At 32.7% G+C, this 15,706-nt stretch overlaps 1 long non-coding RNA gene across 2 annotated transcripts; it reads left to right on the top strand.

The window, feature by feature from the left end:
- The first annotated feature begins 9,203 nt into the window (after nt 1-9,203).
- LOC136065371 (uncharacterized) lies at nt 9,204-14,587 on the top strand. 2 transcript variants are annotated; one of them, XR_010627003.1, is made up of 3 exons: nt 9,208-10,434; nt 10,569-10,629; nt 10,867-14,587. It is a non-coding gene; the product is annotated as an uncharacterized LOC136065371 (long non-coding RNA). The 2 variants fall into 2 exon arrangements; XR_010627002.1 differs by having other exon boundaries at nt 9,204-10,434; nt 10,569-14,587.
- The last annotated feature ends 1,119 nt before the right edge of the window (nt 14,588-15,706 follow it).

The following is a 15,706-nucleotide window of genomic DNA, read 5'->3' as shown; positions in this document are numbered from 1 at the left end:
GTTAAGAAAATTTTGGGTATGGAGATTCGTAGGGATAAAGAGGCAAGAAAGCTATGGTTGTCTCAGAAGAACTATATTAGAAAGATTCTTGGAAGATTTAACATGTGAGATACTAAGTCTGTAAGCACTCCATAGGCGAAACATTTTAGATTATCTAAGAGTCAATGCTCGAAGGATGAGAAGGAACTTGAAGGGATGACAGAGGTCTTGTGTGCAAGTGCTGTTGGGTGTTTGATGTATGCGATGGTCTGCACTAGGCTGGATTTGGCTCATGCAATGAGTACTGTTAGTATGTACATGTCAAAACCTGGTAAAAAGCACTGGAATGCAATGAAGTGGATATTCAGATACTTGAAAGGTACTTCAAAACATGGGGTCTTGTTTGCGGGGCAATAAGGTGAAAATACAGTGGTAAGGTATGTGGATGCAGATTATGCAAGCAATGTGGATGATAGTAAGTCTACTACAAGTTATATTTTCACATTGTCAGGCAGACCTATATATTGGAGATCCACATTACAATCCATAATAGCCATGTCTACTACTAAGGCTCAATACATGGTTGCAAGTGAAGCTGCAAAGGAAGCATTGTGGTTGAAAGGTTTAGTCGAAGAGCTTGGTTTGAACCAAGGAGGAATTTAGTTGCATTGTGACAATCAGTACCATTTATTTGGCAAAGAATTAGGTTTATCATGCGAGGACAAAGCATATTGCTATGAGGTTCCTGAAGAAGGTTCACACTTTAGAGAATGCAGCTGATATGTTGACAAAGCTGGTTCCAAAGGCCAAGTTCAAGCATTTCTTGGACTTGATTGGTGTTTGCAGCTTGTGATATCCCTAAGGACCATTGTGGTGGCAAAGGAGGTGTTAGTTCATGAGGCTTGACCAATTCAAGCCAAGGTGGAGATTTGTTGAGTCGGTGGCTTGCTTGGTCAATAAAGTTTGACCGAATCCTATTCATGTTAGGATTGTTTCAGCCGTGGAAACCAAAGACATCAAGTCCTACTTGGTTTTGGTTTCTTGGCTAGCAATATAAGAAATCAAGTCCCAGTTGTATTAGGATTGATTAGTCGACTTGGTTAGTATATGTATATACACTATGCTACAGTGTGGTTGAATTTTATTGTGTGAGAAATTGTAGTGCTATAAGACTTGTGCAAATACAATAGAGTGTTCTATTATTTGTGTGAGAGGCTTGACCAATTCAAGTCAAGGTGGAGATTTGTTAAGTTAGTGGCTTGCTTGGTTAATAAAGTTTGACCGAATCCTATTTATGTTAGGATTGTTTCAGCCGTGGAAACCAAGGACGTCAGGTCCTACTTGGTTTTGGTTTCTTGGCTAGCAATATAAGAAATCTAGTACTAGTTGTATTAGGATTGATTAGTCGACTAGGTTAGTCTATATATATATATATATACACACACACTATGCTACAGTGTGGTTGAATTATATTCTGTGAGAAACTGTAATGCTATTAAGATTAGTGCAAATACAATACGGTGCTCTATTTTTTGTGTGAGAGTGCAAAGGGTATATTTGGGATTTGGATCTGGGGAGAGTGCTAGTGTGTCACAATTGTAATCTCCTTATTTTGTAGTGGAACTTTCTATGTCGCCGATGGTAGATATAAGCAATTGTCAAACCATATAAATCTTTGTATCTATTATTGTCACCTCTCTTCTTTAATCTTGCATTAATGGGTTTATTTTCACAACATTGAAGCAAAACACATAAGCGAGTCTGCCGGCTATGACCACTGGAGTGGCGTAAGCGCGAGGACGCGTGTAGCATTCGATGTGGCATGCAAGTCGTCAATCAATGTCTCATGCAACGACCACCAACTTGGGACCAGAATTTAATGCATGCCATTGCTCTCACAGTGTCACTTCTAAAGGGAATCTTTGTTCGTTGTCAGGAATCTTTGTAATAAATAATGAGATGGAGTGGTTTTTAGAAGCAAAAGACGTAATTATACCCGCATTAACCAACAATTTAATTTTTAGATGTACTAAACAAATCATATCATATTATATAACATAATATAGTTGTTAAAATCTTGATTTGGATCTTATGATCCTACGATTTTACGATCCCATCTACCTAAAACGATCTAAATTTTTTATGCATCTTTGGGATCATTCAGAATCGGTAGGATCGTACGATTTTGATGATCCTAGACGACCTTGGTTTCTTGTAATCTTCTTTAACTTGATAGAAAGCTTAGTTAGATTCAAATGAAGAATAAAATCTCAATAGATCAAGTTTTTCCACTCTAATATAGAGAGAGTGTTAGCTGGACCCAAATAAAAAATATTTCAATAGAGTGTCACATTTTGAGGTTTTTTGCCTCTTTAATGATGCTTATAAATAGATGTAGTGATGTATGGTAATTATATCAATGAATGTATAATTTATATGATTATTTAACATATCAATGTGTATTTTTTTGATTTTTTCTCAAATAATGTAGGATCTTATGATTCACGATTTGATTCTACAATTCACGATCCCACCTACCTCCCACGATCCTACGTAGGATCTCGATTTTGACAACCTTGTTATATAATGGTTTATAAATTTGTGCTATTTAATGAACCTTAAAAAATGTTCATAGTTTTTTAGGTCAGTTTGAGGTCGAATTGAGATAGAACCGTAATAATGTCATAATTAATATAATAATTATTTAAATTTAAATAAATATATAATGAAACCTTTTTATCACGGCATAAAAATTGAAAAATAGTCATATAAATAAATATATTTTGATGTCATAAAAATTGAAAATTACCTAAAATAATTCCAAATATTTGAGTATTCAATCCAATAAACCTTTTTATTTTATTTTTATGAAACAAAATATAAAAGTTAATAGACATTTCCCATGAAATTAATTGAAAGAAAAAAAAATTAAAAAAAAGAAGCTAATAGATATTTTCGATTTTCCTATGAAATTAATGGGGGGAAAAAAACTTCAAAAGTGGCGGCAGTGGCTATTGGTTTGTCTCCCATTAAACTTTTGTTAAGAGACCCAAAGCTTTGGCACTTTACCCATTGTCCCATGAAATTTTAAAAGTAAAATATAAACTAGAGCTAGAAGCCTAGAAGAGTGAGAAAGGAAAACATTGTTTTGTCCACCGGTTTAAAATCGAACCCAAGAATATAGGTTGTGTTTAACAGTCAGGTTGAGTAAATAAGAAGGCAAAAACAAGAAATGACAAGAGAAAAGAGGAAGATGCAAAAATGCATAAATAACAAGAGAAAAGAGAAAGAAGAATACTAAAATAAAGAAAGAACAAGAGAGAGCAAGATAGAGAAGAAGAATGAGAAGAAATTATGATGTGATCTGATCAAGCCTCAAGGTCTAACAGCATCTTACAGTGTTTCAAGCTACAACAATGGAGATCTACTTCTGTAAGCCTGTAGATAATGTTTTTTTTTTATTTTAGTTTAAGCTTTGACTAGAACCATGAGAACCGTCCACGGTTTTCAAACCCGACCAGTTCAACCATGGTTTGTACGGTACATTGAGCTTTTGGTGTAGAATGAGTTTTCGAGTTTAAAAAACCATTTCAAGGATTGGTTCCTGGTTAACCCGGTCAAATCGTACAGTCTGGTCCGAGTTTCAAAACCATGTAGTAGTAGTAGTAGTAGTAATAATAATAATAATAATAATAATAATAATAATATTATTATTATTATTATTATAAAAGTTAGGCTTAGACACCATGGTTGCGCCAAATGCGACACCAAACAGAAGAAATTTTATTAAATTTTTAGATTTTAAGAATATATATATATATATATAATTTTACTTCTCTTATAATTTCTAAATGGATAAAAGTCTTAAAGAACTAAAAAGTTGCTTCACTGAAGAAATTTTTTTAGATTTTAAACTGCCAAATGGCAAAATGTACTTATAAAAAAAAGTCCTTATAAAATTCTATTAAACTAATATTAGACTTCTTGTTTATATCAAATTCTTCAATGTAGAGTGTGTGTGTGTGTGTCTATATATATTGAAAATGCACTTAGTGTCAAAACACTAATGCTTGTTTAGACCTCAATTACAAAAGTAACCGTTTGGGTTGCTTTTACACCTAATTATCTAAATGCGGAAACAAGTGTAAATAGCGCACAATACCTAGCAAACTATTCTAAGCCATAATTATTAACAAACCACAATAATTATAAAGCCAAAGAATAAGGAAAGAGAAAGATGCAAACACAAGATAACACGTCGATGTATTATTGAAGAGGAAATCGAATAACTTAGCACAAAATTGCTCTGCAACCCTCCAAGTCAAAATTGATCCACTAATGAATAAGTTGGAGTACACAAATAGAAAAAGACCCTATAAGTCTAATCTACCCAATGTACTTGAGCCCTCTAAGCTCCTGCTACCAACAAGGCTACATCGAACCGTGTATTCACTGGCTTTCTAGATCCCACAATACACCCAATTACATCTGCCAAGCCTCAATTTCTTTTAGCAAAACCCCAATGCTTCCTAAGCTCCAAGTCATTTTCTACACTCTGAATATGTGTGGGTAGTGTTTGGGTACAAATCTCCTCTCAATGGTATAAAAAAAACAATGTGTATTTGTATATATTGGTACTTGTGTACCTTGAATGGCCTTTGTAACAAAGTTTCTAAATTTTGTATCACTTGTACCTTAGATGAGCATCTCTATGCACAACTAAGCAAGTGAGTTTTGTGGCTCATGTTTGTTGAATGTTCAAATAGCGTATAAAACATTATGAACGTTTAGACCCCTAATTTACAAATTATCAATTCAAGCTTAATATCAAACAATGTATGTGCGAAAAATGAACATAAGCTAATACCAGAATTGATAAACAATCTAAATCAAATAAAATCACATTTATAGTAGAAATTAAATGGCAAAGATTAAGGGAAGAGAGATGAAAACACAAGGACAACATAGTGATGTGTTATCGAAGAGGAAACCGAAGCCCTCGGCGTAAAATCTCTCTGCCGCCCTCCAAGCGGTCAACAATCCATTAAAGAATGAAGTTGGGATACATGAACAATAGAAGACTCTTCAAACCTAATCTACCCAGTGTACCTAAGTCCTCCAAACTTCTTGCTCCAACGAAGTTGCGCCGAACCTTTGTCTTCTTTAGATTATTGGATTCCACTATAGCCTATAGCATCAACCAATAACCATTGGTCCATTCCTAACTGCTTTCCAAGCATCAAATAGCCTTCTCACAGATATAGGTATGGTGAGAAAAGGATCTGGGTAATGAACCTCTCAAGGATGTAACAATGGAGAGAGTGAGAGTAGAGGAATCTGAAGAGTCTCTATGTAAAGATTGTGGATGAATCAATCTTGTTGTTCTCTAGGGTTTCTCTCTTAAAATTCTCTCTGAAAACTCTCTACATTTCTTGGATATAAGGGTCTACATATACTGGTGTGTATTTGGAATGCGAAGAGTCATTTTTCCAAAACAGAGTTAGCTGGCAGCTTGGCCTTACGACTTGACTGAGTCGCGAGATCAAACCGCTAGCTAACTGAATGGTCAGTCTGAACTTTTTGTCCTGTAGTGCAACAACTGACATGATGGTTCAGCATCTCTGCATGCTTCACTTGTGTACATCATCTGGCGGCTTGCCAATTGCAAGCCACCTGCGAGATCCAGTTGCGAGTCTCTACTTCACTACATAATCTTAAGTATTTCTGCACACTCTCTCACACACTACCCTTACATAATTCCCACCTAAATACAAGATTTCTAAGTGCTGAATTACAAGCAAATTAGTACGGAATAAAGCCAACAAGATGGTTGATTAAATTCAACTTTACATTTTAACGAGTACGATTAAGTTATCTCTTATATCTCATGCTTATATCACTCTTTTTGATGGAAAAGAGTAAAAAATCCTAAGAAAAAGGTATAAATAACCATCTTACTACTAAAACCCGCCAATCATAAAACATCTGTGTGCAAATTATAGATAACTTTGTTAGAAAGAAAGTAGCGATTGGTTAGAACTTACCTTGTGTGAATGGAATCTTCTCCTTTTATAGAGAGTTAGACGTGGGTCTACTTATTTGGATCCATTACCATCATGGGTAACATAGGCGGTTACCAAGAAAAATGGGTTACATGGGGCGCTGCATGTGGAATTCTTTCCACATGTCGTGTTGTACGTGGAATTACTTCCACGTGTCATGCAACGTGTTGTATTTTGCTTAGTGAATCTTGTGGAGACTTTTCCATGAAAATTCACCAACTGTTGTTTACTTTTCCATGGAGCATTTATCTTCACAGCGTGGCCTGGTTACCATTGGATGAGCTTCCTTAGGTGTTCTTGTTCCTAGACAAGTTAAGGTAGCTTCTTCATGCTCTAGACGACAACTCAAGGACAAATTTTACTTAACATTCATCTCCTTAACTAATAGTCGAAATATTTGACTTTTTGTTGACCATGCCTTATTGCGCCATGTGGTTACATAAATTTATGCCACGTATACATTTTAAAACACGAACAGTTGTGACTTTTCATTTTTCAATAGACACATTTTTGGTCAATAAGCATATTTTCATTCAATAGACACCTTTTCAGCTAATAGACACATTTTCGGCCAATAGGTACCTTTTGCCTTTTTGTTAACTGCTCCTTATTACACCACATGACTACATAAATTAATATATATATATATATATATATATATTTGAGTAAACAATAATACTTATTAAAACATATACGAAAATAATAATAGTGTTTTAAACCGGGTTTATATACATAACCAAAGTACAATTGGTTATAATATAAACCGACATGTTTCAGTTTTTGTTGACCACTCCTTATTACGCCACATGGCAATTGAAATTTATGTCACGTATACACTTAAAAACTCCGAACAATTGTGCATTTTCATTTTGCCCATTAAGTTCGGTATCTACTCACTGTTTCACATAAGATATATATATATATATATATGAGATGAGTTCAAGTTACACATTTTTTAAACTATTGAATTTAAGTAGATTTATCGGTCAAAAAAAATGCCCTCATTAATGCTAATATTCTAATTGATTTAATTTATTATCCCTTATTTAATATATTCCATACCTATTTTTAAACCCAAAAAAAAAAAAGTCTACATCTCTCTCGCCTCCATAATCACGTTTTTCTATGCTCTCTCTTTCTCCTTCATTGCTTTTCTCCAACTCAATTCCATTGCCTTTCTCTTCTCTTAATTCCAATCTCACCACCATGCTCCTTGCCTCATCAACATGAACACTCCAGATCTTGTCTCATGAAATAAAATTTTTCTTCATGTTCAGATTCATCTTTTTCCAAAAGATACTTTCATTAACTACTTCAAAAAACTTATGACTACGCCCTTTAATTAGTCATTATTTCTTGATGGTGCATCTAGAAACACCCTTACGCAATCACTTGCTTTTAATTTCCAAGCAATAATTATTCAGTGTTTTCTTCTCGTCAGCATGACAATTTTATGCATTATGTTAAATATTTTTTTTAGCAGCTTTCATCAATCAGAAGAAAAGAGTCAACATATACATATGTATGACAGTGTGAGGTTTAATAATTAGATTATAGATGATCACTAAATCAGGTTAACAAAATTTTACTTAGTTTTTTCTTGGATTAACATATATATGTATGTTTGGAAAAGGATGAATCTGAACATGAAGAAATTAGAAAGAGAAAGCAGATTAGAAAAATGTGATTATGGAGGAGAGAGAGACGTAGACTTATTTTTTTGGGGTTTAGATATAGGTATGGAATGTATTAAATAATGGATAATAAATGAGATCAATTAGAATATTAGCATTAATGAGGGTCATTTTTTGACCGTTGGATCTACTTAAATCTAATGGTTTAAAAAATATATAACTCTTTAGAGTTACACTAGGTGTAACTTGAACTCATCTCTCTCTCTCTCTCTCTCTCTCTCTCTCTCTCTCTATATATATATATATATATATTAAAATAAAAAGAAATTTATTTTATTTGCGTAGCAAAAGTTGATTTGAGACATTTGTAGAATGATTTGAGACATTTGAGAGATTTGTAGAATGGTTGACTCTGATGAATTTTATTTTGGTCGGTGGCCTCCTTGGTTCCTTTGCACGTCTTCAATGGCTTAGATTGCTTTTCAGTTTGTTTCCAAATTGAAGAAAATGAACGCAAGGAGATGGAAGAAATGGTGACTTCAAGTAATTGCTAGAATTAATAGTTTAAATTTATGCGCAATTGAAGGAATATAGAAGAGTTTGAAAACCAAGAGAGTGGTCCAATTTTTTAGAAAATGTTTTATAGATTTTATTGATTCCTGGACATTTTACTATGAGACATTTTTACAACAAATTACAGGTGGTTAGTTGTTATTGGTTCAAATTTGAATTTAGCATTGAGATTACTTTTTTAACCCAACAATAACAACTAGTAACAACCTGCCATTTATGATTTGTTGTAAAAATATTATGGATATATCATTTCTCTTTTACTATTTAACCCCAAAAAAAAAAAAAAAAACCTATTTACAAATAACAATTTTAGAGAAAATGGACAGGCTTCTTGTCTTTCTAAGAAAGATGAAAGAGAAGAAATTGAGAATGAGTTACCAAATGAATATGAATCATTATTTATACCCAAAGAAGTATGACCCTTCAACAAGCACCTTTTTCATTCAATAGACACATTTTTGGTCAATAGACACATTTTCATTCGATAGACATCTTTCTGTCAATAGGTACATTTTATTTTTAATAAGTACATTTTCAGTCAATAAGCACATTTTTGTTCAATAGGTGCCTTTTTGATTAATAGACATTTTTTTGTTCAATAGGCACATTTTTAACTAATAGATACATTTTCGTTAAATATTTTTGGTCAATAGACACCTTTAATATATATTCAATATTTTATGTACAACACAAACTATGTCTCTTATTCCATCTTATAAAAAACTAATAAATAAAATAACATTGCTTTTTTTTTCTTAAACTTATCTGGTAACTATTTTCCGTGCATTACATTGGTTAGCGACTAATAATTACTAATAACCGAAACTTTTAATTTTTTGTTAACCACATTTTATTACGCTATGTGACTACACAAATTAATGCCACATTCACATTTTAAAACACCAAAAACATTGTACCTTTCCGCGTAGTGGTTTACGTGAAACGATTTACTCTTAAACAGTAGTTTACAGAAATTAAAAAAGGAAAAACACTTCTTTAAATTCGTGACAAATTAACAAGTAAGCCTTTTTTATTTTCTGAAAACCAACCAACAAATAACCCAAATAAAATATTTTATATTTTTAGGCTCACCCTCACACACATTACCAAAATTTTCCTCCCTATTAAAAAAAAAAAAAAAAAACACACACACACACACACACCGTTTCAGTGGGTAAGTTCTTTAATTGTGTCTTTTTATATATTCTCAATTTCACTTTAATTTTGCCTTTTGCCCATTTTTCCTCTGCGAGAAGAAACTCTGTAAAGAGAGATAGGATATAGGATTGTCTCCACTAGCCTGCCGCCGTCACACAGTGGAACCGCTGCCGGTGAAGTTGTCTCCTTTTGTTTTTCCCTTTTAGTCCACCGTTAAGCGTAGAACCTCTACCCTCTACCCCTCTGTCAAACACGGACCCAAGTTATTGCGTAGAAAGCTTGCAAGGGCATGACTATGGGTATCAGACCGTTCTCTCTCGGTTTTTCTCAGGTTTTCCTTTCTTGGTGTTTTTTATTGGCTTTACTTTTGTATGCAATTTTGTTAATCAAATGGTTTGATAAAAGCGTATGTCTTCATGGTGGGTTTGTGTAATTGTGTCTGCAATTGTAATTTTAAGATGGATTTGCTTGATTTTGATTGCTTGAATTTATTTGTTAAAAAAGAATTTTCCACAATGATACTTTTTGGGGTTAGTTTTATTACTTCTATTTAAACTAAAGTGATATTTGAATTCTGGTAGAATTTCATAGTGAGGAATATAGAGATTGTGGCTCATGTTGATCCTAGAAAGACGTCTTTGGTTGATTCTATTTTAAAAAAGCAAAGGTAATAATTCCTTAATGATTTTCCTCTGCATAATTTGCCACATTGATTGGTTATACTGAAATTTTTCTAAAAAAATTGATTTCCATCTAGACTAGAGGGTGGCAATCAATCATAGGGTTACAAAATATAACCCACGTATCCAACTACAAGTTGTCTCTGTTACTCTTTGTTCATTATTGTGAACCCTATGTATTTTTCCTGCTATTCATTTTTTAATAATATTTTCTTTCTTACCTATCCCAAAAAAAAAAAAAAAGTGGTCTCTGTTACCCCCAAACTGAAAGCCTAATAAAGACCCACGATACACAGGAAAATCTTAGAATTCAATTGCTTCCTTCTCTACCAGATCGCTTGCTATTAGGTACGTTTCTCCTCCTCCTCCTCTTTTATCTGAATTTATTTATTTAGTTTTGTTTTACCACTGATTCAAGATCAGGTATTAAGTTTAAGGATCTCTTGCTTCTATTTTTCCCCTTTTTGATTGATTTCACATAGTCCCAAAAAACTTCCCACAAAATCCCCTAAGCAGAAGCCAAGGGCTGTCATTTTCAAGTGGGTATGTATTTCTTATTCGAATATCAATTGTGGGAATTATTGTTGGTTGAAGATTGGTCATAAGCATTGGTTTCTAGGATCATTTATGAGAAACCCAAATAGATTTTTTGTTGTGTTTTGTTTGATTTTTGTTGAGTTAAGGAATTGATTTAGTTTCCCTATTAATGCTTTGGGATATCATATAAACTTCAATTTCTATTTTTTCTTTTTCTTTTTTGGCTTATGAATATTGATACAGGAAAAAACTGCCAATTAATGAGGAAAAACAAGGCAAAGGTGATGTAGTAAGAAAATGTGGGTGTGGTTGTAAGAAAATGTTTGCTCTACTCTCTGCCCTCCTCTACTACACTCCAATATCTAGCCCAAGTATAGGTTTTTTGTTATCTTTTTTATTACCTGATTTGCTTTTAAAAAAATTTCCGGAAGTAGTTTAGGTAGTCTAATGTTGGTTCTTAAATTTTACTTGATGTATCAATATGTTTTTGAATTGTGAATTCCATTATTCTAAATATGTCTTAGATACTGGAAATTATGGTTCCCTCAATTTTCAACACCTATAGATTAACCAAGTTCTATTTCTTGGTTATATCTGCTAGGAGTTCAACAAAATGCCTCTAGAGCAGCTGGTATTACTTGGCATTTTTGCATCTACGTAAGTTAAAAGCTTGTACACGCGTTGGGATAATAGTATAGATGAATTGTCATAAACTAACTGATGATTACCCACTAAGTTCTATATTTATGTTTAATATCTTAGACATTGTTACATTCTGCTTTATGCAGATTGGGGATGTGCTGACTTGGGTTTGAATACGGGAAATTTAATTGTTTGGACTATTTGATGTGCTTATTCCCTCTCCTTTTGATTTATGTTAGGATTGTGCATTTTTGGTTTAATGCTATTTTTTAATGTTGAAATTTTCTTTATAAATAGATATAAATCATGTTAGATGTCAAAACTCATGTGCACATTAGTCCTCAAACCTCAGTTGGTTGCAGCTTAACTGTAATGGGGAGGTGGCAAGTCAGTTGGTTTATGTGGTTTTTCTGCAATTGATAGATCATGACCCAATTTGCATATAAGCATGCAACAATGGACTTAGGATTTCACCTGAGGCAGTTCAGTTTATTAATATAGCACTTCATTGCAACATATTTGGATTTAGAAAAATGCAAGGTTGTTTAGTGGCAAAGTATTATAAGAGAAGGCTATGCTGTATTTGTTCAATTGTAATGTGTTTAGTTTGTCATGGGCATAATTTTTGGGTGGATTCATGTTATAGTCATTTTATTACTATTTTATCAAAAAGTTTTTTTCTTTCCAAGTATCTATTTTCTTTTCATATTAAGTCATGTTTTCTCTTTATAATGTTAGGTACAAAGAAAAAGGCAAGTTAAATTCTATCACAAGTCTCTAATATGCCAATAGACCTTTGCATCGCTATGCTTTTTGTTGTTGCTCTTTGGAATCATCATTTAACTTTGTCTTGACATAAAAAATTGCATTACATCTTACAAAAATACAATTCATCTGTAAATCAGTTTGTGTAATATAAATTTTAGGTTTTTTTATGATGGATAAGATTTAAAACTGTACCAGTCATTGATCTGGAGATAGGACAGAGCCTTGAAGTTGAGTAGTTATTATGTCATCAATTAGGTTTTCTATCAATTTATGGATTTCAATTCCTAACCCTTTTTCCTCTCTAATTTTTATTTTTATTTTTTTTTGTTGAAGTCAAGGAAACACTCATAGAAAATCCAATTCTATAGGTTTTGTAAGAAAATATTGTGGATATGGATGGGTTTCATAGTGGAGATAGTATCGATTTAATGGGTTTTTTTTTTTTTTTTTTGGTGTGTTTTTGAAAGGCCTAAGAGTCAGCCTGGTGATTAATTTATTTGGCTGAAAAATTAATTTATATTGATGTAGATTGTGGTTTCAGAATTTTCAGTGATATATATGGGCTGTTTGTTGCAGATAGTTTTGTTTATGGGGTTCAATAAAAATTTTAGGCCCAGTTAATTTGATGCTAAATAGTTATTGGGTTTTGTTTTAGAAAATCTTTAGATTTTTTGTTGTTTTTGTGATTGACTTTTTTTTTTTTTTTTAATATCTTTTCTTTTGGTTGATGCTGATTACTATCTTGATTTAATTGATGAAGTCTTGAAACACACATATTTTACTCAGTGAGGTGTTATACTGATAGCATATATTATTGATAAAGCACTGGAGCTTGCAGCACGATCTAGAGATAGTAATGGTCAATGGGTTAGTGTTGTGGTGTAATTGCCAAAACTCCCACTTGGATCTTTAAGGGAGCCTTTGAGTTGACTGCACTGAAACAGGCAGATTTTGCTGTCATCGATAATGCAGATTTGGTATGCAACATGACTGACCTTTTTCAGTTTCCCTTTTAATTTTGCTTCAATGGACATTGCTCATTTTGATTAGCATGTATTTAGCTACTTGAATTTTGTCAGATGCAAACTTACTTTTAAAACATAATTGGTATGCTATTGAAATAATTAAGGCTGAAGTTTAATTGGGTTTGAGACACAGTCATATCTATGCAGATAATCTTTTACTCTAATTTTTCCCCCTAATAATAAAGCAGCATTTTTGCAGTTTTGCATGTGTAAATTTTAGGTTATTTATGATGGATAGGATTTAAAATTGTAGTGGTCATTGATCTGAACATTTGTTTGATATGAGTAGGAGGTTTAAAATTTTAGAACTTTTACCCTAGTCTTTTCATAATTTTTCTTGGAGTCAAAGTGGTGTGCGGTTACTTTTGAGAATATTATTTCCTTAGGAATTTCTAGATATTGATATGAAAGCCATTTTAGTAGATGTGTCTCTATTTTTAATGATACTTTTATTTGCTTATATCCCACTTTGGTCATTAGTGTGTTACCTAAGCTTTTGATGATAGATGTGTCTTTTTCTACTACAGTTTCTAATGGATAACAGAGTGTACTTGGATTAGCAGCCTATATACTTCTCTTTATATTGTTGTGATTGGTGACATTAAGTAACAACCACATCTTAACATCAATTATATACTATTTTGTTCTACCAAATAAAATTACTGATTTGAGTTGTCTTTCTTTGTCATAGGGGTTAGTTAATATATTGATTGGCTTTCACTATGTCACTATTGATACCAAACTAAAGGTCATATATTCTTCCTGGTATTTTTTTTTTTTAATTTAAAATTTTGTGCATCAAATATTGTTAAATATAGTATATATTTTCTTTAACAAATATGATCTTGGTTTGGGTATTTTCTTTGGATAGATTATGATTTAGGCATTTGGATTAGATAAAGGTATAAAGGTTAGATTTGGTTATGTTCTAGATATTTATTTGTGTTAGATTTTGTTTGGTTCACTAAACCATGTGACTTGCTTCAAAATTGTACATTCTGTGTGTAATGCAATTGAGAAGGATACATATTACCATTGCAATAAACATTACCATTATTTGTGTTGCCTTTGATTCGATTTGGAATTCACTGATTTTTTGTAGATAAGCTTTGGCTTTGCTGAAAATTTTTTCAACTAATAAAATGGTCCAACTTGATATGATCTTTTGTACTAATTTCTTAAATAAGTGATTGCGTCTAATGTTTCACCAAATTATTTGACCCATGGAAGATTGGGGCTATATCAGATCTCTATGTTGTTGTTTCAACTCTGCATGAAGCTGCAAGCAAGTTCATTTTATAGATATCATATCATATGCCAAGGCTTGGCATCTTCAAGGGATTTCATTTTCCTCTTGGATCTAAATGCAAAAAATGTATTATTGCATAGTTATACTTCTTTTACACTTGCTGTAGTGTGCATATATTGCACATTTTTATTTGAAATTGTTACTGCTTTTTAGGAAAAGATTTTTGTATGGTTTTGATTCAAGAAGTGGTACAAATTCAAAATATTGTTATCTTCCTTCAGCAATTTGTGTACAGTTATATTTTTACTTAATTTTGTTCATTTTCAAATAAATGTACTTTCAAATAAAATAATTATATTTAATTTTTATTTGCTAATCCCGTGCATAGCACGAGTTAGCGACTAATATATACCATATAACAAAAGATTTTAAAATTTTTGTTTGCACCAAGTCGACAAGTTACCTCAAAATTTTTTGTTGGATATGATACCTAATTACAACCTGTTTTGATTTAATTTATACTTTTACTGCTACTTTATTTATTTTTATCAACTTTTTTCTCAATATTTTCATCTACGTACAAGATTTATTTTATTTCATTTTTTAACCAAGGAAGTGGATCTCGTACCGTACCGGCCGGTACGGCCGGTATACACCATACCGGCCAGTGATCCGGTACGCTCAACCCCCCTATTTCCTACCGGGAAAAATACCGGGCGTACCGGCCTTGTACCAGCCGTACCGGCGAAATCCGGGTGTTCCGGCCGGTAAATGCATACCGGGCCGAAACATGAAATGCTTTTTTTTTTCTTTTTCTTTTTCTTTTTGCTGATTTTATCAGTTTTTTAAGAGTAGGATGATGCAAATTTGAGTAAGCTAAGAAAACCCAGCAAAAAGAAAGAGAAAAATGAAAGAAAAATGCACAATAGCTTTGCAAAATGAAGTTCAAATCACCTCATGCACTCACCATCTCTTTTTTCACTGAAGCCAACGGCGTCTCACTGAGTCTTGAGTGGTGATGGATGGTGGCACTTGAGAGAGGAGATGAAACTAGAGAGAGAGGTGAGGTGAAAGTGAAACTAAAGGAGATAGATTTGAAGTAAAATAAATGAATGAATGAACTTTGAAATCTGAAGAGTGTTTAAACGTGTGAAGATAAAGTATTCTTGGAAATTGGAGGTAAGTGTCAGGTGAGTGGATAGGCTTGTGATGTGGAGGAAAAAAAGGAAAACAAAATGTGAAAGAGCTATCAATTAGGCCTGCCGCCTGCCTGCCTGTGAAGCATTAAAAAAAAAAAAAGTGTGAAAGAAAATAAATTCAAGGTGATAAAAACGAGGAAAGGAGCAATTAGGTATAGGAAAAAAAAAAAATATATATATATATATATATTAGTAATAAT

The sequence above is a fragment of the Quercus suber genome, unplaced genomic scaffold (assembly GCF_002906115.3).
Source record: "Quercus suber isolate HL8 unplaced genomic scaffold, Cork oak 2.0 scaffold_946, whole genome shotgun sequence".
In the NCBI taxonomy this organism is placed as follows: Eukaryota; Viridiplantae; Streptophyta; class Magnoliopsida; order Fagales; family Fagaceae; genus Quercus; species Quercus suber.
Note: the sequence above shows the minus strand (reverse complement) of the source record. Positions and strands in the feature narration are given on the sequence as shown.